The sequence below is a fragment of the Canis aureus genome, chromosome 35, assembly GCF_053574225.1.
Source record: "Canis aureus isolate CA01 chromosome 35, VMU_Caureus_v.1.0, whole genome shotgun sequence".
NCBI classification, from domain to species: Eukaryota; Metazoa; Chordata; class Mammalia; order Carnivora; family Canidae; genus Canis; species Canis aureus.
In genome coordinates this window covers 23,719,578-23,743,854 of record NC_135645.1, presented here as the reverse complement: position 1 = coordinate 23,743,854, position 24,277 = coordinate 23,719,578, and the positions used below count along the sequence as shown (strand labels likewise).

The 24,277-nt window shown below is 40.0% G+C and overlaps 1 pseudogene; it reads left to right on the top strand.

Moving 5' to 3' along the window:
* Nucleotides 1-847: 847 nt before the first annotated feature.
* On the top strand, nt 848-6,133 carry LOC144305117 (actin-related protein 3C-like; annotated as a pseudogene).
* The last annotated feature ends 18,144 nt before the right edge of the window (nt 6,134-24,277 follow it).

Genomic DNA, 24,277 nt, shown 5'->3' with positions numbered 1-24,277 from the left:
TGTGAATATATTTAATGGCGCACTTAAAAAATGGTTAAAATGGTAAATTTTGTTATATATATGTTTTACTACAATAAAAAATAGAAAAATATTCATCAGACCCATAATCTGATTTAAAACCTTCCTCTTTTATTCTTCCCCATAAATTAAATGTGGACAATTGTCCAAAAAAGAATTAAAAAGCTAAGAATAGGAAGTGGATCTTAAGAGAGGGATACATGTACTTGGAACCATTTTCTTTGTTTCCTCTGCTCTACGTGAGGATTTCCTGAACTAATACGAAGGATCATAAGTCAAGCTCTTCCCCCAATAAGCTTACCATATCAAGGTTTCGTACTGATGTAAAAGATTCAGGTAATCCAGGGCTCAGACAAAGCAGAGAGAAGTCTGGGACATTGAGGGAGGCCCCCAGGTCCTTTCCTCCTAAGATGAGCACCTCCTCCCAGGCTCAGGGTGGTAGATGAGGTCTCCAATGGAGAATTAACGGGGTTCTCTCACACAGTAAGGGAGCATTTCATTTCTGAAACATCTCTGTTTTATACCCAAGCTTTCCTGCCCATTTTCAAGGACATCCTGAGAAGAGTCATCCATAGAAAAGATCCTCCTGCAACCACATATCATTAGTGTATCTACTTGGAGTTCCAGAATCATTTTGTCTAGGAGATTAGATTGGGTTACCGGCCTTCTTCCCCCAAGCCACATGGAACACTCCCTGGTATTTAGGGGAAAACTAGGTCACAGTGCAGATGCATTAACTCCTTCCTCCTCATTGATCAATTATTCTGACTGCACATGTGAACCAATATACGTGTACTTGTCTTTAGAAATAATCATTTAATACACAAACATGGTACAGTATCTCCATGGAAGTTTTCTACCCCTAAAGCTTGATGTCAAGACCTCTGCATTAGGAGCACTCCCTAAACAAGTGCATCAAAAATCAACTGGTGATGATGAGGCAGAAAAGACTCCCGCCTCCCCATGGGTCTCCAAGTCCTCCTACAGCTCAACGAGTTCAGATGTAAGAAGCTACAAGCAAGGACAACCTAAAGGAAAAGGCAAATTGCTTTCCCATCTGGCACATTTTAGGCCAAAAGCAACAAGGATCATTTCATCCATGCCTCAGCAGGGTTCTCCAGGGTTGCCTAGCTTACTCCATCCTTCCTGTTCCCTGCTGCTAAACATTCATATCAGAGTTCTGGCTCTCCACCTGCACTCTGGGACTGCAAGATTCAGACATTTCTTTGCATCCCAGGTCAACCTTGCCTTTAGCAGAACACAAATTGCTCTTTGCCCCAAATCCTTAGTTAAGGCCTTAACCCGTTCCATTCAGGTCCTACATCTGAAGGGCTGAGGCTGGGTCAGGAGAAAGAGCTAGATAAAAATCCTAAAGCCTCCGAACTGGTGGTAGCAGCCACCACCTCAAGCTGACCACCATGCAGAAGACTTGACCCTCTTACCGTCGCTCACCCCCAATGCAAGGTTTCTCCCTGGTCTGTCCCTCCTACCAGAGCAACTCCTTGCAAATATGAACAAAAGAGAAGTAGCAGGAAGACAGAGAGACTCTGGTATCTTAAAACCCTCCCCAAGTTCCCTGCTGGTGGTGGTGAGTCTGGACTCTATTATCAGTACCTACAGTTCTGAGATTAAAGTGGTGCCAGGGAACCATGCGACCAGAACCAAAGCTGGTGCTTCAGCCGTGAGTATATGGTGCCCCTAATTAATCCCACCTGACTTCATACAATTATCTGAGCAGAAGTGCCTCTGGCATTATTGGAATCACAGATTTAGCTCTGGCTTCTGCTGGGACAGAGCGCTTTCTTCCAAGCAGGTAGCAATGTGAGCAGAAGGAATAATTTGCTTCTTCTAGACGTATGCCCCAGACAGGGGACATATGGGTGAAATGCAACCGGAAACATAATCATAAGCACTAAAAACACCTCTTTGTAAACAGTGCCAAATGCAGTTCGTCAAACCCCTGGAAATCATGGTAGTTTAAACGTGAATGACACATCACAACTTACTAAGTATTTTTGTCAATGTTCCCCATTTTTAAAGGGAAAACAGGGAGAAAATGTCACAACAACTTTAAACCAAAAACTACAGAAGAAGACATAAGCCTGGTTGTATAGGCTTTTCAGAGACACGTGATGTTAGATGATTCATTCATGGGAAGAAAATGATTTGGTTTCAGCCACAGAATGAGTTTTCAGGAGCTATACTGTTAGGATCACACCTGTCCTTTATCGTCTTTACATTTCAGACTCTGAAGAAAGCAAACTAGGATTTTCACTTCATTTATATGCATCAGAGAAGTGCAAGAAAACGTTTCCATGAAACTTACCATGGCAGACAACCTACTTGATTGCAGCAACGTGTTTGATGTGGGCTCTGAACACAAAGTGAACCGCTAAATTTGGAAATGACAACTGATGCTTTTGCCAAAGCCTGCCAGTGATGGTGACCATGACCTGCCTAGTCCCGAATGCCTGTCTTTTAGTGGTGGTTTCCCGTGTCTGTGTGTGCCCCACTAGTGTTCTCTGGGAGGCTGATTTATCAGATATTTAAAACTTAGGGCCAACTTTGCCCACTGACAATTAGGCTAATACATCAAATGCTGCTGCATGCTGTTTGATTGTTGAGTAGCCCCTGGTTTATTCTCCCCGGAATCCAATCAAACACTAAGGATACCATTAGTAGGTTAAGTAGATCTTGGTTATGATTAGTAGGACTTCTTTATGAGCAAGAGGAAGAAATGCCAACACATCCAATGTACCCTTCAGAGCCAGAGTGAAAAATGAAACGTTCTTTGCCACTTCCTAAAAAAAAAAAAAAGGAAAAAAATAAATTCTAAAAGAAGAGGAAAGGAGAAATAGAATTCTATCCTATGTGAGCCAATAGAGAGCCTCTCCTCTTTCCTGCTAAGAGTTCCATTCTCTCTCTAGAGTTCTGATGCACGTCAAATTAATTTCCACGCTATTTCTCAAAACTTTGAATGTCAATAGAATTTCAAAGCAAAACCAGTCTGTTATTGAAAAAGAAACCTTTCCCCATTATAAAAGCGATTATTCAAATGCCATACTAAGCTATCATCCCTTCAATTTTGAAAACATAAGTACCTTTGGAAGACCACTGCCATGAAATACTTGATGTTATACTTGGTAGGAATAAAAGATACAATTGACTTTAAGTGGAAAGAAGAAAGAATTAAGAAGCTAACTCTCACCAAGAAAGAACAGGAGAATAAGTAAGAAGACCAACAACTACCTTAAGACCAAACTTCAGCATCAACCTTATGTGTGCCCTTTTAAGGGGTCAATGACATGATAGGATTCGTGTGGGCTCAGGTATTCCTGCTGTTCTTAATTTCATCTTTGAAACAATGGATTCATTCAACATGTATTGAGCATCCAAAAGCATCTGCTATGCGCCAGGCACTTTTCTAGATACTAGGAATCAAGCAGCGAAAAAAAATGGACAAGTTCGCTGACTTCATGGAGCTTTTAATTATTTCATGTAATTTAATATAATTACAATAAAGTATTATGAGTACATTGATGTCCAAATTTATGAAGCAGCTTGTGTGCACTCACAACTCAGTACAAAGACATAGTAGCCGGCTGTGATCTTCATTTTGGTCACCAACCTTTCTTTCCTAAAGATCCAGCCAAGATAACAGAAGTTGCCTCTTTAGCTGCAGAGTCACACTCAAACCAATCCAGTACCTGTTTCAGCTTTATCTATTCGGTCTGACACTGTCATTGCACCAACCCACCAGTCCCCATTCCCCCTCCAGTGAGAAGGCTCCAGCAGCAGGAACCCACCAGCTGCTTCTGATCTGCTCAGTGTCCTCAAAGCCTTGCTCCCTTTACCCCATTTCATCACATGGCTTCCTTGACTTGCATTTTCCTAAATAAACATCCTTAGCAATGCAGAACTCCCTTCTTAAAGTTCTCAATCTGTCTTGATTGTTGAGTGGGAAACAGCAATTCCTACCCTTTTTCGGAGTGCAACTGTTAACTCTTCAGGCCACCTTTCTGCTATTCAGAGGTAGAGGCTAGTTTCTGAAACCTTGCAGAATGATTCCAACAGCTCAGATAGCCCTTCCTCAACCTGTCCCCGGCAGAGCTTGTCAAAAATCTAAATGCCACCCCTGGAAAGTTAGTTTCAATGGGCCGCAGGTGGAATCCAGACAACTGCTTTAACCGTGTGGGTCATTCGATGTGCACCTGCATTTAAGAGCACTGCCTAGAGAGCTAACCCACTAAAATACACTTATTGCAACAACTCTGCACAGTTCAACTTTCCGTCACATGCATCTTTCCCAGATGACCTCCAAATACATCATCACCTCCTACCAGTATATTCAACCTACACATTGCGTTTGTAACCACACTTGAATTACACTGTTTGTGATCTCATCTATCCTTATCCCTTTTATTCTCCTACGAGCTCATAGCCTCGGTGCAGCCTCTATTTGACTCTTTCTATAATTTATTTCTAATCTACCTATGTTAGGCTCTTGTCAAAATTAAGGGTGACATCTTTATCCAGGCGAGGCTTGAATTTTAGACCTTTTAAAAAAAGTAATAACTGAGTTATTTCACTTAACATAATACCCTCTAGCTCCATCCATGTCATTGCAAATGGCAATATTTTATTCTTTTTGATGGCTGATAATACTTCTGTGGGGTGTGTGTGTGTGTGTGTGTACATGCACATACCACAACCTCTTTATCCATCCATCAGTCAATGGACACTTGAGTTCTTTCCAAAATTTGGCTAAGTCAGTCAGAGAACGACAAATATCATATGATTTCACTTATATTTGGAATTTCAGGAACAAAATAGATGAACATAGGGAAAGGAAAAAAAGAGGGGAGGCAAATGACAAGAGACTATTAACTACAGAAAACAAACTGAGGGTTGCTGGAGGGGAGGGGGCGGGGGTAGGTTAAATGGTTGATGGGTATAAAGGATGGTGTTTGTTGTGTTGAACACTGAGTGTTATATGTAAGTGATGAATCACTAAATTCTACTCCTGGAAACAATATTACACTATATGTTAACTAACTGGAATTCAAATAAAAATTTGAAACAAAAAAGGTAAAAAAAAATGATAATGATACAAACAATAACCTGGAAATCAAAGTGTTATCCTGCTTCCCCTATAACCTCCATTCAAAACAATTTTACAGAACACTCAGGCTGTGGGCCAGCCTGGATGTAACTGGGACGTGCACATCTCTAGCCATCTTAGCGTCCTGGGAAGAGGCAATGTGCGCCTGGATTGCTCTATTGGGCATGAAGTAATAGAAAAAGCAACATGTGCCATGAAGTGGCCAGGCCCCTACAGCACAGCCCAAGATTGTCACTTGCTGGAAAGGTCTATGGAGCTAGTATTCTTTAAATACTTAAAAGCAGAGCTCGAAAGTCATTGCTTTCTTCTGATGAAACCTCCCTAAATGCTCCAGAGAACAGACTAGAGTGCTGAAATAAGGTTTGAGCCCTTCAAAACTCCAGGCTGCTCTTGCCTTGGCAGCATCCGGAGCATCCAAATAAGTAGGAAAAGCAATAGTGACTGGGGTGGTACCGGCTAGTGAAGACGGTGCCCCTCCGGTCCTGCCCGCAGCTGAAGGGATGGGATGGGCAGCTGTGGCGAGCATCGCATACTTCATTCAGCAACTGCTGAGAGGCTGAGAGGTAGAAATTCCTCCAGAGCAATCCCTGGAAACAGCTATGGAAGTCAAGAAATGCTATAGTTACGTCTGCCCTGGTTTAGGAAAAGAATTCAACAAGTATGACACAGGAGAGCCAAGTAGATTAAACAGTGTGCTGGAATCGAGGCAATCTGGAAGAAAGAATTTTCCACTGACGTTGGTTATGACAGATCCTCGGGACCTGAAATCGTTTTCTTCTAGAATTTGCTAATCCAGACTTCACACAACCTACCTAAGTGGTAGATGAAGTAATTCAGAATTATCTTATTGGTGTCAGGGTTCTGTCTACAAGAATACTGATACCACTGAACTGGATGTGCAAGGACTTTGAGTGCACTTCTCTATTTGGAGAAAAAAACTTGCATATAAATTTTGTATGGACACATTTTCAATTCTCTGGAGTCTATACTTAGGAGTGGGATTGCCAGCTCATACAGTAACTGTTCAACCACCTGAGGAAATGCCAGCCTGATTTCCCATGTGGCTGCCCCATTTTACAACCCTACTAACAATACATGAGGGTTCCGATTTCTCGGAATCCTAACACTTTTATTGTCTTTTATTATAACCATCCATCCCAGTGGATGTGAAGTGGTAGGTATCTCATTGAGATTTTGATTTGCATGTCCCTGATGACTGATAATGTTGAGTATATTGTCTTGTGTTTATTGGTCATTTGTATATCTATATTTCTTGGGAGAAATGTCTCTTTGAATTCTTTGCCCATTTTTAATTGAGTTGTCTTTTTGTCATTGCATGTAAGAGCTCTTTACATATTCTGGATACAAGTCCCTTATTAGATATATGATTTGCAAACATTTTATCCCATTGTTTGGATTGTCTTTTTACTTTCTTGATAATGTCCTTAAAAGCACAAAAGGGTTTTTTTTTTATTTTGATTATAAATTGGGTTTTTTTAAGTCTTTAGAGATCTAGATCCAGAATAATACTTTCCTAACATGCAATGAATAGTTTCATAAAATTTTATAGCAGGTAGGAAAGTAATTCAGGAGAGAATTAACAAGAAGTTGAGAACCTAAATGACAATTAACTAAAAGGAAAAACATTTTCATGGGCAGGAAACTAATTGCACATAGTTAATATATAAGAATAAAGGCTCTGTAATATATTTTGACTTCTCTTCATACGTGTAAATGCACACAAAGCAGATTGCAAGAAGTTATTTTACAAACACAACCCAGAGAAAAATCATTGCTTGCCTCAAAGCCTAAGTGTTACCGAAGGGAAAACAGAGTTGATAACTCAGGTAAATGGATTGGTGTCTATAAATGACAATTTGCTATATTAAAGAAGTTATTAACCTAAAATTCTGAACCATGGCTAATGATATTTTAATCAAGAAAAGTTGCTTTTGCAATAAACCTTTCTGGTTAATTTATCCCCTCTCTTTGGAATCTTTGATAGTTAAAAAAAAAAGAAAACTAAATTCAATGCATTTCTGTAAACTTTCCAGGAGTTCACGCAGAGCATACAAAGTTAACAGTTTATAAATTATCCTTACCTCTAGAAAGAAAACAGGCACCAGAAACTAAGAACTTATATAGCGGCACTCCTGCTAAAATACTTCTTCAATGTAGTTTAAGCTATTCATTTCCTTTCTTTCTTTCTTTCTTTCTTTCTTTCTTTCTTTCTTTCTTTCTTTCTTTCTTTTTTTTTAGGTATAACTGACATATGACACTCTATTAGTTTCAGGTATATAATGTAATGATTCGATATTTATATTTATTGGGAAATTACCACCACATTAAGTCTAGTTAATAACATCTGTAACCACACGTAACTAAAAATTTTTTCCTATGAAGAGAACATTTAAGATCTCTTCTCTCAGTGACTTTCAAATATACAATGTAGTTATTATAGTCACCATGCTGAACATTACACCCCCCATGACTTATTTATCTTATAACTGGAAGTTTGTACCATTTAACCACCTTCACCCGTTTCACCAAACCTCCACTCCCACCTCTGGCAACCACTAATCTGTTCTCTGTATCTATGAGCTCTGTTCTGAGTTTACATTCCACATATAAGTGAGATCATATGCGTATTTGTTTTCTCTGCCTGACTTGTTTCATTTAGCAAAATGCCCTCGGGGTCCATTCATGTTGCTGCAAATGGCAAGATTTCATTCTTTTTGGGGACTGAATAATGTTTCATTGTGTATATAAACCACATCTTCTTTATCCATTCATCTGTAGATGGATGCTTTGTTTTGCTTCTATGTCTTGGCTATTGTAAATAATGCTGCAATGAGCATAGGGGTGCACATTATCTTTTCGATTAATGTTTTCATTTCTTTCAGATAAATATCTAAATTGGAATTGCAGAATCACATGGTATTTGATTTTTTATTTCTTGCGGTATCTCCAAACTATTTTCCATGGTGGTTGTACCAATTTATATCCCACCAACAGTGCATAAGGATTGCCTTTTCTCCACGTCCTCACCAACGTGTTATTGCTTGTCTTTTTGATAATAGCCATTGTAGCAAGTGTGAGGTATATCTCATTGTGGTCTTTGCATTTCACTGATGATTAGTGATGTTAAGCACCTTTTCAGGTACCTGTTGGCCATATGTATGCCTTCTGTGAAAAAAAAAAATGTCTATTTAGGGATCCCTGGATGGCTCAGCGGTTTAGCGCCTGCCTTTGGCCCAGGGCGCAATCCTGGAGTCCTGGGATTGAGTCCCACGTCGGGCTCCCGGCATGGAGCCTGCCTCTCCCTCCTCCTGTGTCCCTGCCTCTCTCTCTCTCTCTATGTCTATCATAAATAAATAAAATCTTTAAAAAAAAAGAATAAAAAAATGTCTATTTATATCCTCTGCCCATTTTTTAATCACACTGGTTGGTTTCGGGGGTGGGGGTAGGCTTTGGTTATTGCTACTGAGTTGTATGAGTCCTTTACATATTTTGGATATTAACCCCTGATCAGATATATGATTTGCAAATATTTTCTCCCATTTGGTAAGTTGCCTTTTCCATTTTGTTGATGGTTTTCTCTGCTATGCAGAACCTCTCTGTTCTTTGTGATAATATTAAATACCAAGATGGCACAAGTTATGGGCAAATAATTTTTAAAAATACTGTATCATCTGCATGATATCATTTGTGCATTAAAAAACTATCATTTGTATCATTCCATTGTTGCAATAACATGAAACTTATCTTTCTTAAGAAAGATGTACTAAGATTTTGGTGTACGTTAGTTCTCAAAACAATTTGTTTCTATTTTTTTCTCAAGAAAAAGGCTGAAACAGTAAATGAATCTAAATGTTAAGAGCTCCATGTGAAGTCTCACATTAAGCCTCAGCTCTAATAACCTAAAGCCACATCTCAGGGGATCCCTGGGTGGCTCAGTGGTTTGGCGCCTGCCTTCGGCCCAGGGCATAATACTGGAGTCCCGGGATCGAATCCCACATTGGGCTCCCTGCATGGAGCCTGCTTCTCCTCTGTCTGTGTCTCTGCCTCTCTCTCTCTCTGTGTCTTTCATGAATAAATAAATAAAATCTTTTAAAAAATAAAAATAAAAAAATAAAGCCACATCTCACACAATTTGTACACCCTCCATTCTCTAGTTGCTTCTGAAAAGAATGGAGGTGCTTCTGAGTAATCTGAGTAATACCCTTTAGTGAGTGAGTTTCGATATTCTCATTGAGTCTCGCCTTCCTACCCATGTCCCTATTCTATTAAGTCAACCATAGTTTATATGGTCAAAAGTATGGAGCAATAAAAAGCCCTACAGTGGCACGTCATCCTTCCATTCTGGAACAAAACCTCCCTCACCATCATTAATGTATTGAGTTGAGATACGTTCATGTTAATTTATTTGTTTACAGTTCTGGAAAGAATAAGGAAGCTGATAGATGATAGAGCAAATTGGTGATCTGTTTCTATCCATCCATTAGGCATTTAATTATGTACTGTGTGTCAAGCATATAAACCTAAAACACAGTTATTGTCACGGAGATTGCAACACAGTTGGGGAGGCAAGAAATATACACAAAGACTTTTAGGCAGGGAGAAGCAGGCATCAGGAAGGACATGGTATGATGTCTCCTTGCTTAACATATTGTGTAATATACCCATGTCTGGCCAACCTTGTTTGCTCCTGATATTAACTACATTGATTCCAGATCCTTCCTGATCCTAATTTTCAGGTAACTGAAGAGAAATATTTTGTCCCTATTCCACTACTAGGAGAAATATTTTGTCCCATATTCCACTACTAAGTGCTCTGAAAATCTGAGAGGTCATTACTCTATCTACCCACATTATGCTAGAATGGAACATAGTGCTGCCTTGTGACCTCAGTTTTATGCATATTTCATCCTCTCTCTGGCTTAAGATAGAGATAGGGGTCCAAGAGGGTTAAACTAGAGACCAATCCAAGAAAATTACCCATGATGTACTCAAATTACCTCTTCCCACTGATGATGACCTACAGTCCTTAGACTAAGCTTATGCACTATATTAGGATTCTCCAGAGAAACCAATAATGGGGCTATGAAGAATTGATTCTTGTGATTATGGAGATTGAAAAATTCCACAATCTGCTAGAGACCCAGAAAAGCCAACACTATAAATCCCAATCTAAGGGCAGGAGAAGACTAATTAATATCCCAGTTCAACAAGCAGGCAGAAAGATAAAAGGAGGATTTTCTCCTTCTTCTACCTTTGGTTGTATTCAGGCCTTCAATGTCCACTCACATTGGAGAGGGCAGTCTGCCTTTCTGAATACACTAATTTAAATATTAATCTTATCCAGAACCCTCTCACAGACACATCCAGAAACAATGTTTAATTGGGTCACCCTGCAGTGCAAGTCAAATTGACACACAAAATTAACCATCACACGTACCCTACTCATCTTTCTTTCATAATGATATCTTCCCGGTCTTTAATGCAAATGACCCTACATGAACTGAGCCCATGATCTTTCCTCCAAACACATCCATTTTGACTGATAACAGATGTTTATACTAGAATCTCCATTCCTTTTTTTTTTTTTTTAATTTAGGACCTGTCACAATCAGACTTCTCCCATCCATCCAACCTTATTCCCCTTTGCTATCTGTAATGGGTTGATAGTGTCCCCTCACCAAAAGATATGTCTAAGTCCTAACCCCTATGAATATGATCTTTTTTTGCAAATAACATATTTACAAATGTAGTTAAGGATCTTTGGGTAAGATTACTCTGGATTTAGGGTGAGCCCTAAATCCAATGACTGGTGTCCTTGTAGAGAAAGGAAAGGAAAATTTAAGACATGGAGACACGGGTGAGAAGACATTCTATGACAGAGGAAAAAACTAGAGTAGTGCATCTGTGAGCCAATGAACACCAAAGATTGCTGACAGACACCAGAGAGGGGCATTGAGTGGTTTCTCTCTCGAGGCCTCCAGAAGGAACCAACACCTTGATTTCAGACTTCCAACCTACATAACTGTGAAGGAATATGTTTCTATTGTTTTAAATCACCAAATTTGTGGTAATTTGCTACAGCAACCCTAGGGAATGAATATTCTAGCTAATAGTCTCCTTATTATCCCTGAAATAGATCATACTCTTTCCTATCTCCATACCTTTGCTTAATTATTTCCCCACCCAAAAATGCCATATCCTCCACCTTTTCATTTATCCTTCTTGGCCTTCAGAACGTTTCTCAATCCCACGTAGTCTGAACAGTTTTCTCCAGCTGTTCCTACCACTTACATTCTTAACTGTCCATGTCAATATATATCATATTCCGTTTTCCCCTGCCAGTCAAGGTTCTGTGTCTTGTTTTCCTAAAGAAAGCAAAACTTCCATGAGTGTAGATTTTTATGCTGCACCCATACAACCCCAAACTAGCAAGCACTTGACAAAGACATATTCAATTACCCTAGATCAGTGGGTAACCCAGGAGAATAGGGTTCACAGCTGTAGCAACTTCTCAGTGATCTTACTGCAGACTCACTCCCAGGCTGAATCTGCTATAGCCCAATTAAAACAATGAATGAGACTCCTGGTCATTCCTCTGAGATGCTATTCAAGGCCAAAATTCCACTCCAAAAGCTCTTACTGTCACCCCGTCATTGTTTTATGAAATAAAAAGGGAACTGTGGAGGCTCCCACAGCAAGAATTTCTAATTCCTATAGCATCACAGTAATTAGTGATATTGAAGATTATTGGTGCGTGTAGGTTGCAGAAGGCAGAGGCTGCTGAAGCTTGGTATTAAATAAGCGGAAAATGAATGAATCAGACCTCAAGAAAAACTTTCAAATCCTCCTTTGTGAACAAAGCATAAATGAAACCTTTACTCTGAGTAGAATGGTCTTGAATGGAATTTCAATATTTTTAAATTATCATTACGTTACTTCCTTCTTTGATCCCAAACTATTTAGACAAAATCTATCATTTCCATAACTTCTCGCCTATTCATTTTAAGGACTCCCAAGTAGGAACCCATGACCGTCCTTATAAAATGCAGGAAATCTGAGATCTTCAAGTGCAAAGCTAACTTTGCTGCAGGGAAGGACTCAGAATGGAGTTACGGACATGCCGTCAAGATGCACAGCAGATGTTTCTCCCTCTGGTCTCTCCTGTTAATATAATATGAGCTGTAATGTGACTAAGTGGGTGGGATTGGGAGGACACCATAGAGAACACATTATTGAGACATAAAATCTTCATGGAAGTTTCCTTCTCTGAGTCAGCCTTAGGCCAGGACATTGCTTGCTTCCTGTGGTACAGTGGAATCCATGTGGTCCATAAAATCTTCCAAGATTCTGCACAACAAGAAGTCATTGCCTCCTCTAAGTTATCTGAGGATCCAAAGGGGTGTTCCCGGGTGCTACAAAACTCTTTCACTTACCACCAAAACAAACTAAGCAAAGATTTCACACCCAGGCTCCACAAACCCCATAGAGAAGACTTCACAATCCATCTGCCCTTCCCACCGGCCTTGCCACCACCTGCCACAGCCACCAGAGCCACAGACCTGCCACAGTGATCTCAAATTATTAATCCAGCCATCAGTATTTCTGCAAAGTGCAAATGTTCCTCCTCTATTTTATGCTTGGCCAGGATGAGTTCCTAGGAAAATTGAGTCTCAAGACACTTTCATGTTCTCTCTCTCTCTCTCTCTCTATCACATCTCCTTCTTCTCCTCACTCCTTCATGCTATCACTCTCATTCTCTCTTTCTCACATGCACTCACACACTCACACACACATTTGAAGGGCCTGATATGGCTCATTATTTTCTTTTCCATAATTCACATTCCCTCAACAGATTACCAAGCATCGAAAAGCTTTCCTAAAACACTGGGGGGAATGCACTGGCCTCTTTACATGTAGATGTCTTCAACATGCAGAGTGCTCTCGCTGAGTCTGTGGGTACACACAGCTGGCAGGATAGCTGCCTGGCACAAATGTCCCCAACCACCACCTTGCTGGATCCTCCAGACATTCCTAGAAAATTCTCTTTCAGGGACATACAGCCTTTTTCTGAAATCTGTTCTCTACTGTCTACAGTCAGAGTCAACAAATAATTTTGTACATTCCAGAATAGTGGTTCTTAACCTGGGCTGCACATTAGAATCATCTGGCAGATTTTATTTAAGAGGTGATGCCTGCCCACCCTAGAGATTCTGGTTTAACTGGCCAGGGATATACTTCAGATCCGGGGACTAAATGTTCCCAGGTGACTATGACGTATGGCCCAGGTCAAGAGAACCTGGGGAAAAGGGAGCAGGTCAGTTCCAGCCTCATTTTACAAACAGCCCACCGTCTTTGTGTAAATTCATATTTGCAAACAGATTTGGGAGGCAAGTGAGATGCCAATTGGTCTCACCATAAGTATCTTAACCATGCTTCTGCCTTTACCTTTCAATTATGGTCAAAACAATCACACAAAATATTTTTGTCGACAACATTGTTTCTCCTTTCATTTACTGTCTCAGCAGGAAGACCTTAACTGTTTGCATTGCATGAGATAATAAAGAGGAAAAAAATACGCCATACCAAGGGACCTCAGAACGTGTTCCTCATATAATCTTGTCCCTCATTCACTCACTGTTATTCAAGTTCAAAGCGAGAAAAAGAGTTATAGCTTTCCAATTTTGTGCAGCTATAGACTATTTTAATTAGAAGCAAGCACAGTTGATTATCTGAAAGGTCTTCTATGATTAGAAGCAAATAGTTCCCCCTAAAAATGCTAATAAATAACACCATTACATGACATTTGGTTATAACCCTGCTCCAAGTGAGGACAAGGCCAGTTTATCAGATTTTCCTCTGCCTCGTAAAGTTCTCCACTCTTTCAGAGCCTGCAATTTAATTGCAGAGAGAAACTGTAAACGACCCTGCAGAGTCCATGAGGAAGAATTAACCATCGTCTTTATTTATGAGAATTCTAAACAAAGAAGCTAGCAAATATGAATACAGTCAATGTCTCCCAGGCCACACCAACCAGAGGGTAAAAATAGGGTCACCATATGTTATAAACAGGATTTTTTGGCTTTGTGCTCCAACAACTTTGCCAAAACTCTGGTCCCCTCTTAGATAAATCTCAAAGAATGCTGGGAGCCTTCATTGGGTACAGGAGCTCTTTGCCATGAAGAGCTGCCTTTTTCCTCTGTCCTGCCTAAGCTAACAATGGGACAGTGCCTGTCTTGGAGGACTATAGGATTGTGAGCCGCACTATCACAACCTGCTAAAGATGACACAGCACCTGTTCTAACACCGCCATGGCCACACTGTGAAAATGCAGCCCTTCCCCCTGGAGTGGCTGCTATCACATAGGCAGTCACCTTGCCCTGGGACTTCAACTCCATGGACTCTGAGCCCGGGAACACTATGGTCGAAAGGCAGTTGTTTTATTTAAAATCATCCCTCTTATGGCTCTCCTATGGCTTTGGTCCATTCTCCTAGAATCAAGCATGTATCTTCATTTTCCCATATCACATTTTTAGTGAAAATTCTCCAGTTTACCTGTTCACCCCTCCTTCTCTCAGTCCTCTCTATGTATTCATTCTCTTATTCATTCATCCCCCCATTCATTAATTCACAGCCTATGCTAAACGTTGTTGAGGGTTCAACAACGTCCTGGACAGATGCAGTCCTCTCCTCATAGACCGAGTGCTGGAAGTGAGTTGTACAGTAGGGAGCTCAGGATGCTGTGTGTGCACAGAGGATGGGCACTTTCTCTTATTTGTGTCATCAAGAAAAGGTTCTCAGAAATGGCCTTATAACTCAAACTTAACAAAAGAGTAGGACCCAGGCAGGCGGAGCAGAGCAAGAACAAGAGCGCAAAGAGAGGGCTTTGGGGGGGATGGGGGGTGTGACGAGGAAGGGGCAACTCCAGACTTAAAGAACATCATATACAAAGCCCCAGAGGCTAAGTAGAAGATATCAAATCCCAAAGATAAACCCAGAACCATCCCTTCTACCAAAATTTTGACTTTCTGCTCCAACAACTTATAACCACAAGGCCTTCATCTCTTTTTTTCTTTGAGAAGGTTTTAAGTGAGGATAGGCTCTTAAATCAGATGAAATAGAACTGCTAAATTAATGACAGGATATCTAGTTAAATTTAAATTTCAGATAAACAACAATAATTTTTTGGTGTAAATATGTCTTGAATATCGCATGGGATATACTTATACTAAAAAGTATTTGCTGTTTATCCAGAATTCAAATGTAACTTCATGTACTGTATTTTTATTTGCTAAGTCTGGCAACCGTAAATCATGAAAACGACCACATTCACTGGAAAATCAATTGGAAAAAGAAGAGATAAGATTACGAAAGCAGACATCAATGGTAAAAACAGAAAAACGCAACTCACAGAAAAAAAGGCTACAACAGGCCAAGCAAATTTCCTTGTCTGAATTCTAAATAACTAAAACCCATGAGAATGCTCTGCAATAGCAAGTAGAGGGTGTGTTGCCAAAAGCACTTCATAAGAGCAGGACGGCAGAGAGAGGATCCCTAAAACTGAGTCCCCAGCTCCCTAGTAACCATCAGCTTAGGCAATGAACCTGATGCCAACAGGAGACCCGCAGTCACTGAAAGACAGGGCCGGCCATCCCCGGATTCCTGGTCACACACAGCCAAGTGGTGACTGCATCAGGGTTCTTGAAAATTCTGATGAGTGGAAACACATCTAAATGCATGTGTTTGTCTTCTGATGTCTCATTATAATGCAGCTCAGTGCCCATATTTCAGGTCTAGTCTCAATATGTAGGCCTCACCTCTGTCTCAGCAGGAAATGAATGCGAATCAACATGTCCTCAGGCAGATGGAAAGTTTATGGCACCAGAACACAAACAAAACAAATGGAAATAGGGAGGGGGAAATGTTTTCTGCTTTCTTAGTCCTGATCTAAAATATCAGAAAGGGAGACAGAACGTAAAGACTGCTAACTCTGGGAAACGAACTAGGGGTGGTAGAAGGGGAGGAGGGCGGGGGGTGGGAGTGAATGGGTGACGGGCACTGGGTGTTATTCTGTACGTTAGTAAATTGAACACCAATAAAAAAAAATAAATAAATAAATAAAAAAAAAAAAAAAAAAAGAACAGTAGTGTTTGATGAAGAAATTAAAAAAGAAGGGGGGGGTCATAAATAAAAATTTCACAGAAAAATTTCTGGGTCTTTAACGTCTCTGGTATTAGGGGTCTCTGCGGGTGTGTGTATGTGTGAGAGAGAGACAGAGAGAGACAGAGTTCAAGAGATTAGTATGATGGACACAAAAGAAAGATTGAAAACAAAATATTTGGGGCACCTGGATAGCTCAGTTGGTTAAGCATCTGCCTTTGGCTCAGGTCATGATCCCAAGCTCCTGGAATCAGGCCCTTCTTTGGGCTCCTTGCTCAGCAGGGAGTCTACTTGTCCCTCTCCCTCTGCCCCTCCCCACTGCTCATTCTTTCTCTCTCTCTCTCAAATAAATAAGTAAAATCTTTAAAAAAAGAGAAAAGAAAAAAACATTCCATTGCAATATCCATAAAATTGTTGACCTGAAGTGAAAATACACATTTGAGGACAGAGAACAAAACGAATAAATTTCATAAAACTGTAGTGAACACTAAGTATTGAAAGTCTTTACCAAAGCAGACATCTGCTTCCATCTTTAAGAGACAAGAGAGATATACTCTTTATGTACAGTACACGTGCATATATATGTATACATATGCATATATATATAAAACACAAAAATAAGAAGCCTTAGAGGTTACAAAGTGAAAATGCACAGCCCCTGTTTTCAAACCAAGATGCACTTTTCATGGTCAATTATCCATTTATTCCTCATCCCCAATCTTCTGCCCTAGACCCCTAAAATTCCAATAAGGACCTGTAGGTCTCAATTCTACACATTCCATCCTAAGCATCTGAGTTCTGGTTTGGGGTCTAGCTTTGAACAGTTCAAATGCCTATAAACCCCTCTTCTAATTCCTTACCCCCTTCAATCCATCCTCTCCCCAATAAATCTAAGTATGCTCATCTCCAGGTTTAAGATGGAGACAGCCTCTTCCTTCCAAAAGCGAACAGAGCAGCAGGGTGAGTCATGCAAGTTGATCTTCCCATCCAGTTCTTTATGTACCATTAAAACAAAAAACAGGTTTTGCTCATAAGTTTCAAATTCATAAACTCAGATATATAATTCTAATTTTTTACATTTAAAAAGCTGGATTTTTCTGAAGATATTCACAAAACAGAATTATAAAAAAGAAAGGTAAGTTTTGCTTATATGAAATAATGTAAAATAGAGGTGGGCTGTGTGAAAAATTAAATTAGACGGGCGTTCTAATGAACCAAAGCTGCTATGCTTTCAAATAAAATCATCTAATGCAAAGTGAACATAGTCTCAAAATAGTACTTATTCCCTATCCTTTTCTTCTTTTTTTTAAAGAAATGGTTTTCTTATTTCAAAAACATTAACAGAAGTTTGGCAAATCAAAAGCGCAAAGAAGAAAATTCAAGCCACCCATAATCCTACCCCTTAGAAGTAACCACTATTAATTAATATGTTGGTATTTAGCCTCCTAGTCTTTGTTTTGTATTTACATGATGTTACCATAAAATGAGATCATCCTGTGTTTACTGTTTAGTAACAACTTTACCAATAAACATATATACAGGCAATATGTTCACATCATTAAAGATACTTCCAAAACAAGGGGTAATTTTTAAGCACTGTAAATATTTAATTGCTTAACTTAAGCAGAAATGCATTAAATTTGACAAGAAGTTAAAACAAAATCAATGTATTGGTTTTGTTTTGTGGATGTGCCTCAATTTATTTAACCAATCCTCTCCAGTTATTGAGAATTTAGCTGCTTCCCAATCCCACATTATTTCTCTCGCACTTGCTCATGCTCTCACTCTCTCACTCTTTGCCCTCCCCTATCAGTGATAATAAATGTAACATCCTCAGAGCTAAATTATTTTTACAGCTAGTTATTTCCTTGACATAAATTCCTAGAAGTGTAATTTCTGGGTCAAAGGGAATTTACTATGATTTCTGACCCAAATATTTGTTTTTCTCCTGTTATTTCCTAGGATTAGACAAGAGCCCTACGTGGGTCTTTTCAATGATGCATGCAGTTTACATGCATGCCTTTTCTTGTGCAATTCATTTACAATTTACAATTTTATCCTACCAAGTGACAGATGTGAAGCGCATGTGTATTTAATTATTTTTTAAACATCAGAGTCATTGAAATTGTTTTACACTGACAGCTCCAGCTATTTCCAGTTCATTAAACTATACCATAAAATTAAATCAATTCATAGAAGCAACTTTATATTGTAAAACCAAGGAGATAATTCCGTTCAAAGTTATATGAAGAACTATATTATTCTTACCTTTAAAGTCAATGAATTGCAGGCATACACAATAATATGAATGAATCTTATAGGCATTATGTTGAGCAAAAACGAAACAAAAAGAATCCATATTTATGATTCCATTTTTGCAAAGTTCAAGAAATAAGCGGAACTAATAGAGAGGAATAGAAATCAAAATAATGGCTGGGATCCCTGGGTGGCGCAGCGGTTTAGCGCCTGCCTTTGGCCCAGGGCGCGATCCTGGAGACCTGGGATCGAATCCCACGTCGGGCTCCCAGTGCATGGAGCCTGCTTCTCCCTCTTCCTGTGTCTCTGCCTCTCTCTCTCTGGCACTAAACCGCTGAGCCACCCGGGCTGCCCAATCACAGATATTTCCGTGCCCAAAGTGAGCTATAGTGTTAGCAGAGTGAGCTTCAGGGTCCTAAGGCCATGTGGAAAGTCAAGGGTCATCTCAATAGAGACCTACAAAAGCCAAGGATCGTATGGGCCCCTCACTCGACCCAGGGAGAGAAGTGATTCATTATACTGATAATGAAATCCGACATAGTTTATCCCCATTTATAAGACATTTCAAATAAATAAATTAGAAAAATACATACCTTGTCAGATCACACACTGCAATTTTTGGTTCAGGTATCACGGTCACCTAAAGAATCCAGCAAAATATTCGATGGTTCTAAATGCACCAAGAGGGACCAGAACTAGAACTGGATTCAAACTGAAACCTGGAACCAATGATTTGGCTTTTATTAACTGCTCAGTTCAGATCAAAAGAAGAAGAAACCAAAGGTACTTGACGTGCTCTCCAGCATAGAAGAGCTCAGGGGACACTCAGACCAACAAAGACCGGTTCAGTGTCGCCCACAAAAATCAGTGCGGGAGAGAGCAACCGATGGGAAGCAAGAGAGACCCTGTGAGGAGCATTTCAACGAGCAGCAGCGCATGTCTTGCTACTTCTCTTGGATCCACCTGCCAGCATTACCTTAACCATGCTCTGTTCCTCAGCCGTAAAAAGTGTCCTCCACCAACAGGATGACCTTTAGAAGAACAGTGATTGAAAACAGACTTATTTATACATACCTGTGCCCAACCATGCTGCCTTTAGCAGACACCTGGCCTGTATCCATGTGGTTTGTTCATTATGAGGAGTTCTAACTACCCACTGCAGCACCGCTGAATATCTCTGCCTTCCGCCTGACCTTGTGGATGACCACGATTCCTGAAACAAAATTTGGAGAATCTGATCTGACAAAGGATTTTTTTTTCTGATTTCTGACTTTCACATGTATGTGTGCATGTGTATAAAATATATATTCCGGGACGCCTGGGTGGTTAAGATGCTCAATGGTTAAGCATCTGCCTTTGGCTCAGGGCGTGATCCTGGGTCAGGGCATCGAATCCCACATCTGGCTCCTTGTGGGAACCTGCTTCTCCCTCTGCCTATGTCTCTGCCTCTGTCTGTGTGTTTCTCATGAATAAATAAATAAAATCTTAAATATATATATATACATACATACATATTCCTATAAATGAAGAACAATCATGTCAAATTTAGTTGGAAATTTAATGAATGATTTTTTTGAAAAGAATAAAACCACAAGAAATTGGGTCTCGGCTAGAAAACCCAGGACATATGGTCATCATACGAGGAAAACTGAGCTCTGTAGAGGAGGGAGCAGCCATCATCTGGAAACTGTCCCTTGCTTCTGGCAGCATAGGAATTTGCCTCAGGAAAACTGATCACCCAGGGAGTACAGGGTCCAGCTCAGCATCATGTGCCAAGGAAGACCTAACTGAATCATCTGGTGACGGTAATGAGAAAAGAAGGATTCCACAGGCGGAAGCGGAGCATTTACTGGGATCCAGTTCCCTTCGACTGCACTCATGTAGCCCCAGATCTGCTGCCAGCAGTTCCCTACATGCTCTTTTCCACCCCTAAGTACACTCGTGTTGTTCCATGGAAGTCAGGCTTCTTTCCAACACACCTAACCACCAGACGGCCTTTTCGGCATGTTCGCCAACACTGTTAGTTACAGCTTGTGCCTCACTTCTCAAATTCATCTGCAAGTGAACGTCTTGGCCAGAGCAAAAAGAGTGAGTATTTCCATTAAAACAGTAGAAATCATCACAGAAAATAAACATTATTTCTATTCATTGATTACTTTCCACCATGTCCCCATGCATTTGACTTTTTTTTTTTTTTAAGATTTTATTTATTTGAGAGAGAGAGAGAGAGCACACAAGCAGATGGGAGAGGCAGAAAGAGAGGGACAAGCAGACTCGCCTGCTGAGCAGGGATCCCAATGCGGGGCTCAATCCCAGGACCCTGAGATCATGACCTGAGCCAAAGGCAGATGCTTAACCAACTGAGCCATCCAGGCACCCTGTGCCTTTGGCTTTTAAAATAAATAAGCTGATTATCTTTGGTTGAGGATTAAAGTATAACACTTCCTAAATCATGAAAAAATAATTGAAATTTATCATTTTGGTGCCATCCAGGAGACCTGGCAATATCTAATAGAACAGCCTCTTTTACGGACAAGGAACTTGAGTCACAAAGAACTTAAGGCAGCAGGTCTCAAACGTGAACATACATGAGTATCATGGACATGATGACATCAGGACCTACTGACAAATGAAACTTGGCTCCAGTGTCAGAGATGGTTTCCGAGGGTCTGGATGGGAGGGCCAGCAATCTGCTTGTTGGAACGTGTAACCTGCATATTTAGCAGCAACCCCGCATGATTCTGATGCAGGTATGAACCCGAATGCACTAAGAAAATATATTGAAACCATTCTCAGGGTCCCACAGAAATGGCACAGTCTCAGCTTTGACTTTGAGGACTAGGCTGAGAGGCCTGACCCTCCCTCCTCTGCCCTGTTCCTCCCTGTCAGACCGCCCTCACATCTGCATGGTTAGTGATTAGGTTAGTGCATAGGTTAATGATTATATGAGAATTAAAGTCTGAATGGCACATAGCAAAATATTCCTCACATTACATACCTCACCACTAAGAGATCCCCCTAGTAAAATTAGGTATATTTATTATCTTCATTTCATAAGAGATTAAAAGGAGGCTCAAAATAGGTAATTTGTGCAAAATCACACAGCAAGAAAGTACTACAGCCATACGCAAACCCACGTGTTAGGCATTTAACCCTACTGCTTCCCTGAAGGGGCCAAGGGCAATGGATCAGCTTTCCCTACTTGAAATTTGGCCACCGTCAAGTTCATCCAGTTCCTCTCCTAGTCCTTCCATCAGTCAGTGAGTGGTGTTTATTTGGCACCCACTGTGTGCAGAAGGCCAAATACAGGAACTAAAACCAAGGTCCCCAATTGCTTTTACAGGATTTCAGGATACTCACAGGCCTTAGAGTACTTTTCATTTGTATTACTTTGCTTTTTCATTTCTTAAGGAGCACATCTGGACTTCTGAGTAGTGTTAACAGTGGATTATAATAAAACATTTTCCAAATTGTTTCCTGATTTGTGTTCAGTTTTTAAAGCTCAACATAGTTTGGGATGCTATTTAACTCATTCTGAAAGCAGAACCAGGAATTCTCCTGAAAACAGAGCTTTCACTTATAATTTAAAACCCCCACTACAAAATTGAAAGCCTTTTCAAATGAATATTGAGTGACCTCAAATTAGAAAGAGAGAAAAAAAAAGGTGTCCCTCTGAGGCACAACCACCCTCTGGAGGGGCCATCCTGCTATCATTACCCACCATCCCAGTCCCACCCGGCTAGTTAGTATAAAAGGATTGGTGGGAGGGAGTGGGGATTTTCCAGGAGTCTGTGGAGAGTGTTTTGGCTTTTCCACCCCTTCTGTGAGAGGGAGGAGCAGATGACTAAAAGCCAATGTCTTGTAATATGAGGATTTACCCCAGCAGTCCTCACACCATGGACCCTGGGCTGTCTCCCAAACACTTTCAAGGGGGTTCACAAGGTCAAAACTCATTTCATAAAAATCCAAAGACATTATTTGCCTCCTGACTGTTGGCATTTCCACGGATGATGCAAAAGGAAAAGAGTAAAAGAGATTAAAACCACTAGACCCTTCACACAAATCAAGGCAGTGACACCAAACTAACTAGTAGTCATATATTCTTTACCTCTATACGCTCACAGTAAGAAAGGGGAAAAAAGGGTTTACATAAAAGACTGTCCTTGATGAAATAGTAAAAATTATTAATTTTATTACATCTTGTCACTTGACTATATGTCTTTTTAATATTCAGCAAGAAAATGAATGGAAGTATAGTTAAGCACTTTAGCTGCAGACAGAAATGCCACATTATCTTCAGGAAAAATACTTGTGTGGTTGACTTGTGAGCTGAATTAGCTTCTTTTTCATGGAATAGTGTATAAGTTTCCTATTGCTGCTATAAGAAAATATCACAAACTTGGTGTCTTAAAACAACACAAATCCAATATCTTGTATTTCCAGAGGTGAGTAGTCTGACACAGATCACATGGGGCTAAAATTAAGGTGTCAACAGTAAGTTGTTTCTGGAAGCTTTAAGGAAAAAATCTTTTTTTTTTCCCCCTTTCCAGCTTCCAGAATCCATCTGCACTCTTTGGTTTGTGTCTTCTTGCTCTATTTTCAAAAATAGAGTGATAGCATCTTCAAATCTCTTGCCTCTTTCTGTCACTTAAAGGACCCTTGTGATTACATTGGGCCCACCCTGATAATTCAGGATAATCATCCTTTTGCCATGAAAAGTAATAGAATCATAGGTTCTAGAGATTAGGATATCTTGGGGAGCCATTATTCAACTTCCCATGGACATCATTTTTACTTAAAAAAATGAGTAATAAAAAACTTAAACATAAAAATAAAAGAATGAATAATAGACAAATTGTGATTATTCAGACTTGGATATTTGGCAGATATTTTCTTAAAATCAACAAATAAGCCCACCACTTCTGGGAAAATAGCTCACAGTAGTTGCTACCAAAGATAAAATTCAAGTTTCCAAGTAAAAATTAGAATGATGAAAGATTGGTGTCTACTACAATGAACTTAACAGCTTCTCATATGGAAGGACTTTCTAATAAGATTGGTGGTGTGATTTTTTTTTTTTTACATTGAATAATGAAACATGTCCATCTTTGGAAGATTTGATTAAGTGAACCCGTATTTTTCCCAATATTCTTCATGCTATTACAAAATCATTCATAGATAAATAACTATTCAATGTGCAAGAAGTATAATGGATTTTAACGTAAAGAGTATGAAAATTTCCATGCCTAGGGACCAAGGAGCATTAATTTTTTTACCTCCAAGGCTCTGATCATATCACCACCAGCCGTATCATGGTTCATATTTGTGGACATTAAGCTAAGCACCTTTAAAGTTCATGCTAACTCTAAAAATTACATCAGCCATATTTTATAGCAGAAACTGAAGGGTAAAGAGGGTAAGTAACTTGCCTAGGTGTTTTTGTTTCTTTTTTAAGATTTTATTTATTTTAGAGAGAGAGAGAACACAAATAAAGGGAGGAACAGAAGAGGGAGGGAGGGGCAGAGGAGGAGACAAAGGGACAAGCAGACTCCAGGCCAAGTGCAGAGCCCAAGGTGGGGCTCCATCTCATGACCCTGAGATCCTGCCCCTGAGATCCTGGCTTGAGCTGAAATCAAGAGTCGGATGCTCAGATGTCAACTGACTGAGTCACCCAGGCGCCCCAGTAATTTGCCTAAGTTTAAC